Source organism: Macrosteles quadrilineatus, unplaced genomic scaffold, assembly GCF_028750875.1.
Source record: "Macrosteles quadrilineatus isolate MER2022 unplaced genomic scaffold, UCM_ALF_1.0 Scaffold_2__2_contigs__length_208266976, whole genome shotgun sequence".
Taxonomy (NCBI): domain Eukaryota; kingdom Metazoa; phylum Arthropoda; class Insecta; order Hemiptera; family Cicadellidae; genus Macrosteles; species Macrosteles quadrilineatus.
This window is the reverse complement of record NW_026542595.1, coordinates 76,189,305-76,205,776: the sequence shown is the minus strand read 5'-3', so window position 1 is coordinate 76,205,776 and position 16,472 is coordinate 76,189,305.

The window sequence follows — 16,472 nt, the reverse complement described above, 5'->3', positions numbered from 1 at the left end:
ACAGTAAATTACGTTTTCCACCATTTTCCAGGATGGCGGCTATCGCCCAAGGGTACCAAAAAAAATTACCCGGTGGTTTTATGGTCTACATACCATAAATAACTCAAATCAACAATAAAATAAACTTAATAGAACAAAACCAGGATTATGGACCTCATTTGGGTCCCGGACTATTCTTTTGGACTTATAACATTCGCCATTTGCCATTTAGGGGGGGGCTAAACATATCATTAGCTGGCGCAATATTTTATAATCGGGCTTCGAAATGTGTTCTTATCCTTATTACCATGGAACTCTAACAGGGGCTGTGGGTATAAAAATGTGGTTTTCTTTTAAAAACTTAATATTTTTGAAAATTCTGCAAGTAACAAATCTCTGAAGTTTTAAGGAAATGTAAGAAGTTTAACTTGTGTAATTTCCTTTTGGTATATCTGGTTTTCCACAGTTAACATGCTACTGCACTTCTTCGTGAGTGTAATATACAAGTCTTTTGATACCAATTTGGGAAGTAAATTGTTAAATGTTCACAATTTTTTTGTTATTTAAGTTTGATAACTGTTTATTGAATGAGTTAACTTAATGGCTAAAATAGATTAGTAAAAAAGTTTGAAATTTTTGAATAAGTGGGCTGTATTTGTTTTGTTTACATAAAATTAATATCACTTACTGCTAGTTCTTCTTGATACTTGATTAATACAAATGTTAATATACTTAGTAATTTTCTTAAATGTAATTGTTTTTTTCATTGTAACACTTTCTTTTTTGATAAAATAATTTACTAGCATGCACTCATCACAGTCACATGTTTTGTTTTTAAACAATTTAATTGTTGAGCATTTATTTAAAAGTTAGTTAAACAGCTTACATTAACAGTGTTGCCAATCTTAATAATGAAATATTATTTAAGATACAATGTCATATAATTGAATTTAATTTAATAACATATGATAATTTTTTTATTTTGAAATGTATTGTAATTAAATCTCTAATTATAATAAACAGTAAACATAAACATTAGTTAATGAATTTTTATTTACTTGTCTGGAATAATTAAAATATGATTGAAATAATGAAAACTAATAAATACTTAACATATTGTAAAACTTGATACTCATCATGGGCCTAGAGTTTATAACTAGAAATATTAGATGTTTCACGTATGTTTTGAGTTCTAATTGACAGCTTGTTTTACTTAGGAAAGACTAGGGGATAACGGGCATCATATTTATGTTAATAAACAATTAAGCACAATCGATATCAAAACCCAACTCTAAATATAATAAATGCTATGTGTATTTGTAGAATGCTTTGTTACAGTAGTACACTTTATTATACTTTACAATTGTAAAGAGGTTCTCAGAGTGCGACATTTCGAACAAATTATCACCATTAGTAAAACGCTTGATTTATTTAAAACCAAATTGCATTCTTATTGTAAATAGTTGTATTTATAAATCGAGTTGTGTGATTTGATCAGAATCATACATCCAGAAACTGTTAAATTGGTTTTGTTTGATGAACGGGATGAAAGAGCTCGTCCATCTGTTGCCATATTGATTTGGCCATTCAATTTCTTTATGATCGTTTATAGTCGATTGAAATACACACTCGGTGATATAGCTTCATAATGCTCTAAATCCATGTTCACAGAATAGTACATCCAGTTTTTTTCACATTTTATTATACAGGGTGTCCCTAAACCCTGTACCAAATTTTTTGAGCATCGTTCCTGAGTAAGAAACGTATCTAAGTAGCATATTTAAACTGTCCGGAAGTCCACATTTACTCACACAACCGCCATTTATTTCACTTATTATTTTTTCTATAGAATGATTAAACATACAAAATGGAAACTTTGCACAAACCTTTATGCACTTAGTTTGCAGGTTTTCTGGGGGGTGGGGGGTATTATGATACATTATATATTATTTCTTGATATATTAAAGGATGTTTGTACACAAAAAAATAATATAAATCAACAAAATATTTTATTTATTTTTTTGTAAAAAAAGAAGAAAGATGAAGAAGAAGATTAGATTCACTTTATGATTTTTAAAAAGTTTTAAATTTTGTTTATTTCTAATTAAATTTTGTGTTAAGTATTCACAACACACTACACTACAGTTAGTGTATTTCAAATAACCTGCGATAACCTACCTGCCTTATGTTTGAGTAAGTAATTGTTACATACATCCCATTTGAACCAATGATCTTGATATGTCTCATGCTCATGCGACTTGATTGATACAAACCAAGTCGGTGTGTGTGTGTCACATGGGCCAAGAAATTTTTTTATAACAGTCACTCAACTGAAGTCACAGAGCACTTCTATAATAGGTTTTATATTGCTATGTTTAACTTGGAGCTACCCGCCAGATTGTTAATTGTTAATGATAATTACTGCTCTGGTATTTCTTGCCATGTGTATTGTGCTTGGTATATTGCTCTTGTAACAACCAACCAAAGCAACACTGTGGCTAATGTTAAAAAAAACCAAACAAAGTTATATTGACAATGTAATCAACCTTAACTTAGGCCTACAATGGAAACTCCATGTTTACAATAAAGAAACTTAATTTTATTAAATAACAGTACAAAATTTGATAGTAAAGAGAAAGAAAGGGATTCACAATACCATCTTACACTGTGGGGAATTGAATTTACTAACTAAAAGCTTTAGGCTAGTACAATATTTCTAATTCAGGCTCAGGGGTTTTAATACATGGATCTTTGTCTCAGGTCGGGTGATCGGGCGGCAGAACTTAATCTTGTGATTTTATAATTAAATTTGGTTTTAAAAATATAAATTATTTTTCTGATTGATTAAATTAACATTCAGGAATAAACTTCTAATAGTTTCTTGATTTCAAAATTTGGTACAAATGTTCAAAAGTTAAGGCCTAAAATGTTTTAATGGCTTCCAAGAAAAATGTTCTATCTCACCAAATTTGAAGTCTCCTTCACAGCTAATGAAATAATTCTTTATGTTTGTAAAACAAGGACGAATCTTCTTTCATAAAATTTCACTTTTTCACTCTTTTAGATAAGTTTTGATATTAAATATGCCAGTTAACAATTCATGTCTTTGCACTAGTTCACTTCTCTTGGAAGTGAGGAAGGTTTGATGCATTGTTGCACTCACACATGTCAATGCTGACTGTATCACAGTAAACTTGTAGGCCACTGTTCACACATATACTGTATTATAACAACTTTCATTTGCTGGAGAACTACATTTGAATTTGGATAATTTATCTGAGTAAGCCTATATTAAATTTAAAGCAATTTTATTACAAAAGGTTAAAGGCTATCACATATTTACATATAATTATGTTATCTAAAATTTTCTATATTACATTGTATTGAATTGATTACTTAATGGTCTGCATGGACAATTATTATACATGGTTTGAAAAAGGAATTGACATTTAGATGAAATGAAAAACATAATATGGTGAAAATTAAATTATTCTATGAAAATATCAGTGAAAATACAATTGAATTGTTACAAAAAAAAACAAAACAATATTGACTTAAGCATAAAAAAAACAAAGACCCAAAAACACTACATATAAACTACGTTATTACTTAAATAGACCAACATCCAGATGGGCTTTTTGACTTAATACACAGTGGTTAATGGCATAAGAAACAAGGAAGCTATAAAAATTATATTTTTATGAGATGTTAGTAGTTGAGCAGAATAAGCAAAGCTCTTTAAGATAGGAACTTATGCAAACTATGGAATCAGTTAACTCAATAACGGCTGAACATATTGAATCCAAACTTTCCAGGTTCCAGGGTTGTTTAGACAAACTGTGCATGTTTGTCTAAACATATAAATGTCTACAACAAATAAATTTCAATTTGATAACACCTGTACAATTTAGAACAAAACAAGTACGTTTACAAAATATTTCATTAATGTTTTATACATTTTTGATTTAAGATTTATGAGCTATAATGTTATTACTAATATTATAAATATGAAAGTTTGTCACGGATTAACCGCTGGTCGGATTGGGTTGAAATTTGGTATGATGATAGCTTACATTCCCGATTAACATATAGACACATTCTTATCTCAAAAATCCTTTCGGGCTCCGCCCCAGTGGCTCTAGAGTTCACCATGTTAACCTTATAAGTATTCATATATAAAATAAATTAAAGAATTTTGCCAGCTGTTTCAACTACATAAGTTGGTTATATGATATTCAATAGCATTAAAAGTGTATAAGGTTTTAACAGGGTGCAGCACTGTTAATTCTTTTTAGCATTTATAACAGCTAATTTGAACCAAGCAGTGACGAAAAAGTGTGATAAATTTACTTGTTTCTATTGTTTAGGTGCAGTTGTAGACAATTATGGCTATGGTGGATGTGCTTTACTTAGTAGCTCTACACCGTAAATTATAGAAAACCTAATTTTCATAAAACGTGCCTCTTTCCCATTGCAAACGAAAAGCACGTGTCAGTGTTTCGTAACATAAAAAGGTTGGCCTGATTCAAAGGGGAAGGTTGGCGGGATTGAGTTTGTAATTAAAGAGGAATGCTTAGCTAGCCTTTTTTTTTTCTAAATGGATCAGATAACCGATCAATTAAAATTCCAAATTCTAAATTATACTTGTTCTCATTACCTCCAATGTGATCAAAATTCCGGCATATTAAATCCTTAACGTATCGATCTTCAAATCAATTTGTCTACTTATACTACTTCTAGATATCTTAACTTTAAAAAATAAATTATTCATTTTATAATATACATCTCGTTTAAAAAAAATAAATGGCCAGTAGGTTTAAAAGGAATGAAACAAGTACAATTTAATAAGCCTGGAAACAGAGGAATTGTAATACAATAATTTTTGTTGTAATTTCTTTGGGTTTAGTTTTTAAGCGCACCAATATATTTTTTTAAGATTTGCAATAATTTAAAATGTGATTGAAAGATTTGATCAATGTTTTTTTCAATATAATATATTCTGGAATTTATTTATCTTTAATATTATTATAAAATAGTGTACAGCCGTTTTATTATTTAGTACATGTTTGTAACAAAATGTAAGAGCACAATCTCGTGCAGTTTGAGGACCAATTACAATAACTCACGTAACTAACGTACGTAAAAATTGCAATTATGTTATGGGTTTAAGGGGGTTCGGTACTGAAATAGAGTTCAAAAATATGGAATTTTTTTTTTGAACTCAATTTTAATTTAGATTTTCCTCTACAAGAAAAACATTACAATTTTAAGTAAGCATACATATTTCATGAAGAGAAAAACATCTTAAATATCTTCGAAATTAGTCATACAATATTGATATTCACTTCAACTTTTTAATAGTAAATTTTACATGGCGTAGGACACAGTAAAGTTATTTAACTTGAGTCCAATTTCTCGGTGTCTACATTGTGTCCAGACAAGTCCAGCAGGTCAGACACTTGTTTCTTCTTGCTTTCTTCTTTAGTTTCTTCTTGGCCCTTAGCAACACAAGCATCACAAATATTTAGTGGTGTATCAATGGCGTTGTATGCAACGATATAAAGGAGGTATGTAGCTAGGGCTAGTAAAACAGCTATCACACCCAACACTCCGTTGGCTGAAAAACTTACGGCCAGATACAATGACATATGAAACTTGTTAGTGGTGTATCAATGGCGTTGTATGCAACGATATAAAGGAGGTATGTAGCTAGGGCTAGTAAAACAGCTATCACACCCAACACTCCGTTGGCTGAAAAACTTACGGCCAGATACAATGACATTTTTTTTACTTATAATTAGAATATTGCAATAAAGACTTTAAAATATTTTATAAAATTACTTTATGAATTTATAAAAACTGTAATTTTGTTTTGCTGTATCTATTTGTAACTATTTGGGAAAATAAACATTATTCTTATTCTTATTCTTTACATATTGAAACTTGTTAGTGGTGTATCGATGGCGTTGTATGCAACGATATAAAGGAGGTATGTAGCTAGGGCTAGTAAAACAGCTATCACACCCAACACTCCGTTGGCTGAAAAACTTACGGCCAGATACAATGGCATATTGAAACTTGTTAGTGGTGTATCAATGGCGTTGTATGCAACGATACAAAGGAGGTATGTAGCTAGGGCTAATAAAACAGCTACCACACCCAACACTCCGTTGGCTGAAAAACTTACTAATAAAATAAACAGTTACCTTGTTCAATATCCTTTGGTGCTGTTTGATGACGACCGGTTTCGTGACGACGATCACATCGAATCGTTCTACGAGGATTGACCTGATGATGTGATTGTCGTCACGAAACCGGTCGTCATCAAACAGCACCAAAGGATATTGAACAAGGTAACTGTTTATTTTATTATTAAAATTTTCAATATCCAGTAGTAGGAAAATGAACTCTGAAAAACTTACGGCCAGATACAATGACATATTGAAACTTGTTAGTGGTGTATCAATGGCGTTGTATGTAACGATATAAAGGAGGTATGTAGCTAGGGCTAGTAAAACAGCTATCACACCCTACACTCCGATGGCTGACAAACTTATGGCCAGATACAATGACATATTGAAACTTGTTAGTGGTGTATCAATGGCGTTGTATGTAACGATATAAAGGAGGTATGTAGCTAGGGCTAGTAAAACAGCTATCACACCCTACACTCCGATGGCTGACAAACTTATGGCCAGATACAATGACATATTGAAACTTGTTAGTGGTGTATCAATGGCGTTGTATGTAACGATATAAAGGAGGTATGTAGCTAGGGCTAGTAAAACAGCTATCACACCCTACACTCCGATGGCTGACAAACTTATGGCCAGATACAATGACATATTGAAATTGAAACTTGTATATTAATTATATTTATGAGAGGGAAGATTGCACGAGAACAAGAACTCTTATTTGTTTTTTTTTTAAATACAACATATGTTAACCATAGAGAAAAATTTCATTTGATTGAGAACATATGTTTATACATTTAAGTAGTAAATTAAACCAAGGATTATTAAATACTAGCTGGCCCGACAGACGTCGTCCTGTCCCAAGTCCTGTCCTAATTAAATGTGATTTTATGTCAAATGCTCGGTCATTTTCAAGATGAGCTTTGTTCGCATCGCTCATCACGTCCTGGTTTAAGATCGTTGGTTACGCTTGCTCACCTTTAGGTTGGAACTCGTTTGATGATGCCCTCACTTGCCTTCACTCGCTCACTACGTTAACTCGCCTCCAGTTTAAGTTCGTTCGCCACGCTCACTCACCTTATGGTTGCAAATTAGCTGTTGTCATAAATTAAAAAAATAATTGTTTGGTTGAACCAGCTGTTAAGATTCTTTTATTATATTCCTTAATGCCGTACGTCTTACAAAGTAAACTTGAATACTCAGAATAACTAACCAAACCATCCATCAATGTTACTAAAGCCTCTCATCATCATAAAGCCTCGTTATATCAATCAATCTATTCATACATCTATTCATACATAATAAATAAATAATAAATGTTCATAAATGCAACTTCTATTGGGTCAACCAAAGCTCTTTCGAACATTGTTACTATTAAAGTATACTTATAGTATTGCTTTTAAGGTGTGGAAACAAAGATATTTGTACATACGTAGTCCAGGTCTTATAGTAATTTCTAGACAAACTTACGAGCGAGAACCAACCAATATTTTTGTGTTGACAATAAAAACCGTTGTAAAACTGTTTACTTTACATAATGTGGCAAATAGTATTAAATGTATTGGTTTCAACTACTACGCATAATAACATTTCCTTAAATATTTCCGAAAAATCTTTTACGTTATAATCCAAAATTTAAATTACCATGTTATTCTTATAGAGAATAAATACACTGTTGTAGCTTGGCTTGTCTATGGACATATTTTAATAACATTTGAAAAATTTATTACTTCATATTAATAATATTGCCAAACGGCTTAATCATTTTCAAAATAAACTTATCACACACTTTTATAGAAATTTCTATATTTCGGCATTAGCCTTCTTCAGGAACAAACACAATAACAAATAGAAGTGTTTACCACTCTGAATCATATGGTTTTAGCAAAAATCCAAAATACATATAATTTATGAAGAAGTAAAAAAGAAAACGTTTTGATAGAAAGAAAGAAAAAAATTTATATATATATGTATATATATACTATCTCAAATTTAGACCGGAAGGTGTTTTAGATTTAAGTATTAATTGATGAGCTTGCTCAAGCTGTCTTAATTTCAAGTCTGGTGCGTCTTTTGCCAATTTTCTTATTCCTTTTAATGAATAACATTGTTCAAAATTTTGAGAATGCTCTCTCGCATGAATAGCCACAGGTTTTTGTTTATCAGGATGGTTTACATCATATCTGTGGCCATTCATACGAACTCTTAGAGCATTGGTGGTTTTGCCAATGTAGTCTTTAGGACAATTTTTGCATGAAATTTGGTAAATTACATTAGTAGACTCACAGGTGATGTTACTATTTATGTTATAACATCTTTTTGTTTGCCTGCTTGTGAAAGTTTTTGATGGGATGATTAATTTGCAAGTGGCACATCGTGGTTTGTTTCATTGATTACAGCCCGAAGGTTTTGCTGAGGGTTGGGAAGTGGGAGGTAGTTTGGGTTTTGAAAGAATGTCTTTTAAGTTAGGAGCTTTTTTGTATATTAGTCTTGGGGGTTTGGAAAACAAATTATGGGTCAGAGGTGAATTTGAAAGAATATTATGTGCCACTCTTAAAACATTATTAACTTTGTAAAGGCCAGGAAAGTATTGGGTGATGAGTTTTGGATCTTTTTTGAAATTATCTGTGTTAGGATTTTTTGAGCTTTTTATTTGACTGTCTATTAAATTTTTAGGATAACCTCTTCTGTTAAGTGAATTGCTGAGTTTTTCAATATAATTTTGGTAATCACGATTTTCAGAACAAAGGTTTTTTGCTCGTATTGATAGGCTTTTTGGTATGGATTTTTTAATGTGTGCAGGATGACAGCTTGAGTAAGCTAAGTAATCCATTGTATTCGTATCCTTTACATGGATTTTGGATTTTAACATACCATCTCTAACAAAAACGTCAACATCCAAAAAAGTAACAATATCTTTTGAGAAGTTCCAGGTAAATTTAAGGATTGAGAATTGATTTAGATTTTCAAGGAAAGTTTGCAGGTTTTCTAGTCCATGTTCCCAAACCATGAAAATGTCATCAATAAACCTATACCAAATTGAAGGTTTCAACATTTGTGAATTTAGAAAAAGTTCTTCAACATGCCCAACAAATAAGTTTGCAAAAGAAGGTGCCATACGTGTGCCCATAGCTGTCCCTTTCACTTGAAGGTAATTTTGATCAAGGAATTTAAAATTGTTCATGGTTAAAACAAAATGAATTAAGTTTATAATAAAATTTGCACTAGAATTGGAGTTAACTGGACGTTTTTCTAGGTATTTCTTTACAGATTTTTCTCCTTCTTCATGTGGGATGTTAGTATATAGTGAAACTACATCAATTGTCACCAATATAGTATTGTCCGTTAGTGGGGTGTTTAAGTTCTTAATTTTATTAAGGAAGTCTTTGGAGTCTCTTATATATGACGGTAAAGTTTTCACTATTGGTTGGAGGGTGTCATCAACGAATGCTGAAATCCTTTCAGTGGGTGATCCATATCCAGATACGATAGGTCTTCCAGGTGGTGGTCGAATGGGTTTGTGGACTTTAGGTAAAAGATAAAAAATTGGTGTTCTTGGATTTAGAGGGCTCAAAAGTTTTATAGTTTCTTGACTTAGGTCTTCATTTGGTCCATATTTTTGCAAAAATTTAGAAATGTCATCATTGAAAGTTAAGGTAGGGTCATTTGGGATTTTTTTGTAGAATTCAGCGTCATTCAGTTGTCTTTCTGCTTCTTTTATATAATCTTCACGATTCAAGATTACTGTACTGTTGCCTTTATCTGCTTTTACAATTATTATGGAAGAATTTTCTTTCAATGAACGTATAGCTTTTCTTTCATTTTTTGTAAGATTATCCTTTGAATGTAGTGAGGATTCAAATTTAGGATCAGAAATGTTGGAGATTACAGTATTAATGAATTGCTCTACTGGATGGTCAGGAGGAAGAGGATCAGGTTCCCAGTTTGATTTAGGTTTGAATTTATCCAAGCAATTGGGCGTTGAACAATTTGGACTGTGAATTTGGACTGTGTTTGGCTGTTGTTTAATATAATATTGTATTCTGACATTTCTAGCAAAAGAGAGACCATCTGCGACAAAATCAAAGTGATTAAACTTGGGACGTGGAGAGAAAGTGAGACCTTTATTGAGGACAGAGATTTCATCTACATTCAGAACATATTTAGATAGATTCATTACATTTCCCTCAGTTTTAATTTGTTCTTCATTTAGGTTAGGAGTACTGTTTATCTGTAGGTTGTTTACAAGTTCATTTTGGACAATGGGATGCTGAAAATTTGTTGTATTAGGTTGCTGAAAATTTTGTGTATTGGGTTGCTGAAAATTTTTGTTTGGATCTGAATTTAATAATCCTTTAAAACTGGTATTTGGGCATAGCTATTATGCCCAAATACCAGTTTTTTATACCAGGATAATTATTTGCAAGAAAATATAGGTATTTGAAATAAAATATTTTATATAATATTGGGTCTATTGACTATTCAATACTCAAAGGTTTGTCACATTTTAAAGCGATTCCAAATTTTATAGTAATTACATATGATATATTTATGAAATAGCCGTATGCCGTATGCAGGACAAAGATGTGTTAATCAGATGATTTGTCACTTGGCTCAGCACCCAGCATGGGGCGGGAGTGGCCCAGTAAGCTATCACATTGATTTCACCATTTCCCTGTACATTACTTTATCACCACCTCCTGACGTTCAATTTACTTATTTCAGAAGCTAAACGAGTACACTTTATTAAATGTGATTCAATACTAGAAGTTTTCCAAATAGGTTACTACAATCGCACAATTAATGAAAGGTTTCATTTTCAGCCTTTCTAGCTGAATAACCAGTTATGCCTGTTGCCTACTATTAAAACAACTAGGAATCACATACCCATGTTTAAGTTTTCGCCAAGGTTTTGAGTGAAATCGTCGTAGTTGTCGTCAGACACCGACAGATTGTGGTTATTTTAATTACTAATTTCTATTGAGTATAAAAATTATCTTGGAAAAACCTGCTGATCTTAGTCAGTAGCTAAGCCGTCATCTCATTCTTTCAAAACTCATCCTCCACTTATCTTAGCCTTAAACGCGCCTTTGTATTGATCTAATCTAAGTGAATGTATGATACTGAGAAGAGCGTTTTAAGGGTTTGAAACTGTACCCAGCTATCCTTGTTTATTGGACCCTTAATGAATGTATGGGAAATGGAATCATAAAACCATAGAATATTACTCAATAGGGCTAATAAAACTGTCTATTTTGTAGTATAGTACTTATTTACTTTCCTAAAATTTCATCACGATCGAATGGTCGTTTAGGAAACAAACATAAAGGACAAACATACGACAGTCAAACATGGTACTTCATCTATACAGAATAAAGATAACAACAACCAAAACCAGAGATAGTATTTTACACAAAGATATGGTGTACAGAGAAATCCATCTTGAAAAATAATTAAATTAATTCTTGGTGTGTTTTGATATTACAATAATTTGTTTGAAATTTTGAGCTTTTTAGGGACTTATGTCCCTACATGCCACTAGTTTTACTTGAATTCACTAAAACATCACCAACTGCAACGATAACCCCATTTTCGTATTGAAATTGTATCATAGCCATCCGTTTTGATGTAAACAAATATAAATTTGAAAAAAGTTCAAATGGTTGACAACATAATTCAGTACATACTCTGGAGTTTTAAAGATTATAGGACGAAGGGCTTTCAAGTTTTATCATCTATCTCCACAAAAGGCACATCTACAGAATAAGAGCTTTAAATTGTTACCCAATATACCTATAAAAACAAATATCTAGGGGTAGATTTGCTGAAAATATGAGCTTTGAACCGCGACTACACAGTCTAACATTAGAAACAAAATAAACATCATCGGAATCATATTTGCATTACGAGAAAAAGCTGTAACAGTTATTTGCATTACGAGAAAATGCTGTAACAGTTATTTGCATTACGAGAAAATGCTGTAACAGTTTATTGCATGTTCATTACTAAGTATTATCCAGTTAGTAGTTAACTAAGTTACTAAGTTAAACAGAAAAATAAAATGTTATTATTATTTATGTATAAACTCTTATTTTTTCATTCATGTCAAAATACAAACAGTAGCTTCCTGTTCTTCATTGATACGAAATCACATTACAACCATCTTTATAGTGCCCCAAATTCTCAGCTATAAAAAAATGCAAAGATAAAAACTATGTTAAGAACACATTTTCACACATACTTGTAAAATAACACGGGTAAAATCAAACAGAAATAAACATTATTGATACATGTCCAAACAGACTTTAGATTGGAAATAGGACGAGGAGTTTATCTGAAGTATACAAGAGAAATGGTCAAATATAGAACACGTCAGTACGCACTGCAAGATTTTACAACAATTGATTGCAACTAATGTTTAATGATAAAATCATATGCATTTACTGTAACACGTGACTAAATAAATATGTGTTTCTGCAAACAAACTCACACTAATAAACTTTTCTTTGTCTGTTTATCTAAAGGTTAATACTTACTAATGAGCATGCAAGAAACTGTTACAGCTTTTTCTCGTAATGCAAACATGTTTCCGATGATGTTTATTTTGTTTCTAATGTAAGACTGTGTAGTTTCGGGTAAAAATTCATATTTTTAGTAAATCGACCCGCTAGACATTTATTTTTATAGGTATATTGGGTATCAATTTAAAGCTCTTATTCTCTAGATGTACCTTTTGTGGAGATGGATGATATCCCTTGAAATCCCTTCGTCCTATAGGCTTTTAAAATTTCAGATTATGTACTGATTTATTTTGTCAATCATTTGGACTTTTTTAAAGTTTACAATTGTTTACATCAAAACGGATGGCTATGATACAATTTCCATTCGAAAATGGGGTTATCGTTACAGTTGGTGATGTTTTAGTGAATCAAAGTAAAACGAGTGGCTTATAGCTCCATAAATATATAAGCTTCCATAAATATATAAGCTTATAAAGTCCCTAAAAAGCTAAAAATGTAAAACAAATTATTGTAACATCTAAACAAACCAAGAATTAAGTTATTTATTTGTCAAAATGGATATCTATGAACACCAATTCTTTGTGTAAAATATTGTCTCTGTTTGCTTTGGTTGTTGTTTATCTATATACTGTATATATAAAATCAAATGTTTGTCTGCCGTATGTTTGTCCTTTATGCGTTACTAAACGACCATCCGATCGTGGTGAAATTTTAGGAAAGTAAATAAGTACTATACTACAAAATGGACAGTTTTATTAGCCACATTGGGTAATATTTTATTGTTTTATGGTGCCATTTCCCGTACATTCACCATACATTTATCAAGGGCCCAATAAACATGAAGCTGGGTCCAGTTTCAACCGTCAAAACGCTTTTCTCAGGATTATACATTCATTTAGATTAGATCAATACAATGCTGACACACCAAGGCTAAGATAAGTTAAGGATGAGTGTTGAAAGAGTGAGATGATGGCGTAGCTACTGACTAAGATCAGCTTTTTTTCCAAGATCATTTTTATATTGATTAGTCTACTAGTTTAGTAGTTATTGACTAGTTTCGAATGTAACGTTTAGTCATGTGTCAAAAACAAATCTCAAAACCATCAAAACTTTGGTAAAGAGTCGGTTTTGAGATTTGATTAGAGTTTCGATATTCAAAAGTTTCAACATAGAAGATTTTGGCAGTTGTGATTTTGTTCTGGCTGATATTTTTTTGCATAATAATTACTATTGTTTACACTAAAGCTGGAAGCAATAGGGAAAACCCATCACCACCAACACTGATGAAACAAGTAATTTATAGTCTGAACTGCAATAAGTATCATTAATACCACACTTCGTTCACAATATTTAGGCGGTTTTAGGGGAAGAAATCTATCCCCTCCACTGTAAAGCCCTTACCTTTAACATAACGGCTCAACAGCTGATTAAGTTTATCTTTTACAACATAAAATTCTTTTTATAACATAATATTCTTTTAATAATGATAAGCTTGCCAAAGTAAAATTAGTTTATAAGCATAACGGAGGAGACTGTAAAAACGTTAAATTTATTTCTCGAACTCGATTCAAGCAAAAAGATGGATAACTGGATAATCGACGAATTAATAAGAACCAGTTTAGTTCCTATTATAAGAGTTCTTATAGAAATACAAATGTATTTACCTGTGAGATCTTGCATCGTAGTTTACCATAATCAACAGTATAAATCAACTTTTAAATAGCGATTTATTAATATTTTAAAACCAAGTGAAATAGCTTACAAAAACAACAACGATATATCCTACTACACTGTTCGATATAAAAACTTGAAACTTGAAGAAAAAAAGAGTTTTTAACATGCGTTTAGATATCTTCGAGATGGAAAATTTGTATTTACGTAATTAAATTTACGTGCCCGCTGGAAATTGTACAATTGTGAAGTTAGCGTACCCACTTTGTATGCCTCGTAACTTTTTTATTTTTTGAGAACTAACGAAAAAATTTGGGAACTGTCGAGGACTAACGAAGAACTAACGATTGATATATAGATGTAAACATTTCTCATCAGAAAACGGCGCGCGCTAGAACCCGGAAGTGTGAAGTTAGCGTACCCACTTATTATCGGCTATAACTTTTTTATTTTTTGAGAACTAACGAAAACATTTGGGAACTATCGAGAACTAACGATGAACTAACGATTGGTATGATCAAAAGTGGATACGCTAATATGGGTACGCCAACTTCACGGACCTTAAGTAAAGAACAGTTTTTCCTATAATTTTTTCCTGATTTTTCATTAATTTTTTTATTCATAGATCTACAAACATAAAAGCTATGTTTATCCTTAAAAGGTGTCTCTTGGTACTTGTAATTTCGGTTGCTTTAAAAAGTACCCCTGCCGCACTAAACCTGCAGACTCAATATTATATTATACTCAAATATTCCCTGAAAACTGTCAGCTTTATTTCCTATTTAAATAAAATGAATTATAATGAGTACCTAGGTTTGCTGCTACAGGGAAGGTATTGAGGTGAGTTTTATATTGAAATGTTGATAGCTTAGTATGAAATAAACAAAATTGCCAAATTTGATTATAATATACCCATATATAAGCAAACTATAACAGTTTTTTTGATTCTCCGTAAGAATAACATGGACATTTTGAATTTAAGTTTTTTTAACTATATCCATAACCGTTAGGCATACAACAGCCCTTTGCTATACTAAATTATTTCTTTTTTAAGCTCTACAAAATGGGTTAAGAAATAAATTGCAATTTGTTTGGTTATTAGGGTCAAAAATGGGAAAAACCTATTTTAACCCCATAACCCCAAATTGATTTTTAGCTTCAATATAAAATAACTAAAAAACCATCAAAGATACGAATTTCACTACATTAACATTTTTAAAGATCATATTTTTTTTTTTGTAAATTGACGTTTATTGCAATGTTCTACCTAGAATAGTTCTCGAGTTATAGGCGTTTTAGTAAACGGCGCCCCCCGCCATATTGCCCCCCTCCCCCCCGGGTTGTCGACCACGCTGGGGGACGACGACATGCGTTTTCGTGATCACTATAGTGTCTATAACAACAATCAGAAATAAAATTGCGTCACCCTTTTCATGCATGCTCAACCCCCTTCAGATCCTGGACTAACACCCCCGTAAAGCATATACTTAAAATGTTCGTCATGACGAGAACCCTTGCGCTAAACTATCCATTTTTCATAAATTGCCCTTTATGGTCATTATTGCTTTCCAAAGGGAACTTTCCATGTACTTAATTTTAAAAATACTTCAGCTGTTCTTATTTGTATGTTATTGTTTGTAATGCTGTAATCTGTTTTGTTTATTTCAGCTTAACTTAACCAATCAACAGTTTTATTAATACTTATGAAGTCAAACGGGTTGAAGCCCGTGGGTAACAGCTAGTTATTGTTATTTATTTTTTAACAATGTGTGATTCAATTCTGAACTGTGGTCAATTTGATAGATGGCGACTATCCACATGATGGTTTTGTTGGGTACTGGTGTTTGTAGAATTTATGGTCTTGTGTTATGGTTAGAAGTTGCGTTACTTACTGAAGTTCTGTTGAAATATTAATATAGAGCCATTAACGCATGTAAAGCCTCACTTCACTGGTACAACTTGTGTCTGCAAGTGTTGCAAACTCCGTCATTACAGCTTTGCTGTGTTGACCAAGTTTGTCAGTAATAGTGTTTCGATAAGCTAACCATCTAAGAAAAATAATTTTTGATTTCTCTGTTAACATTTTCATAAGCAACTTGGTAACATA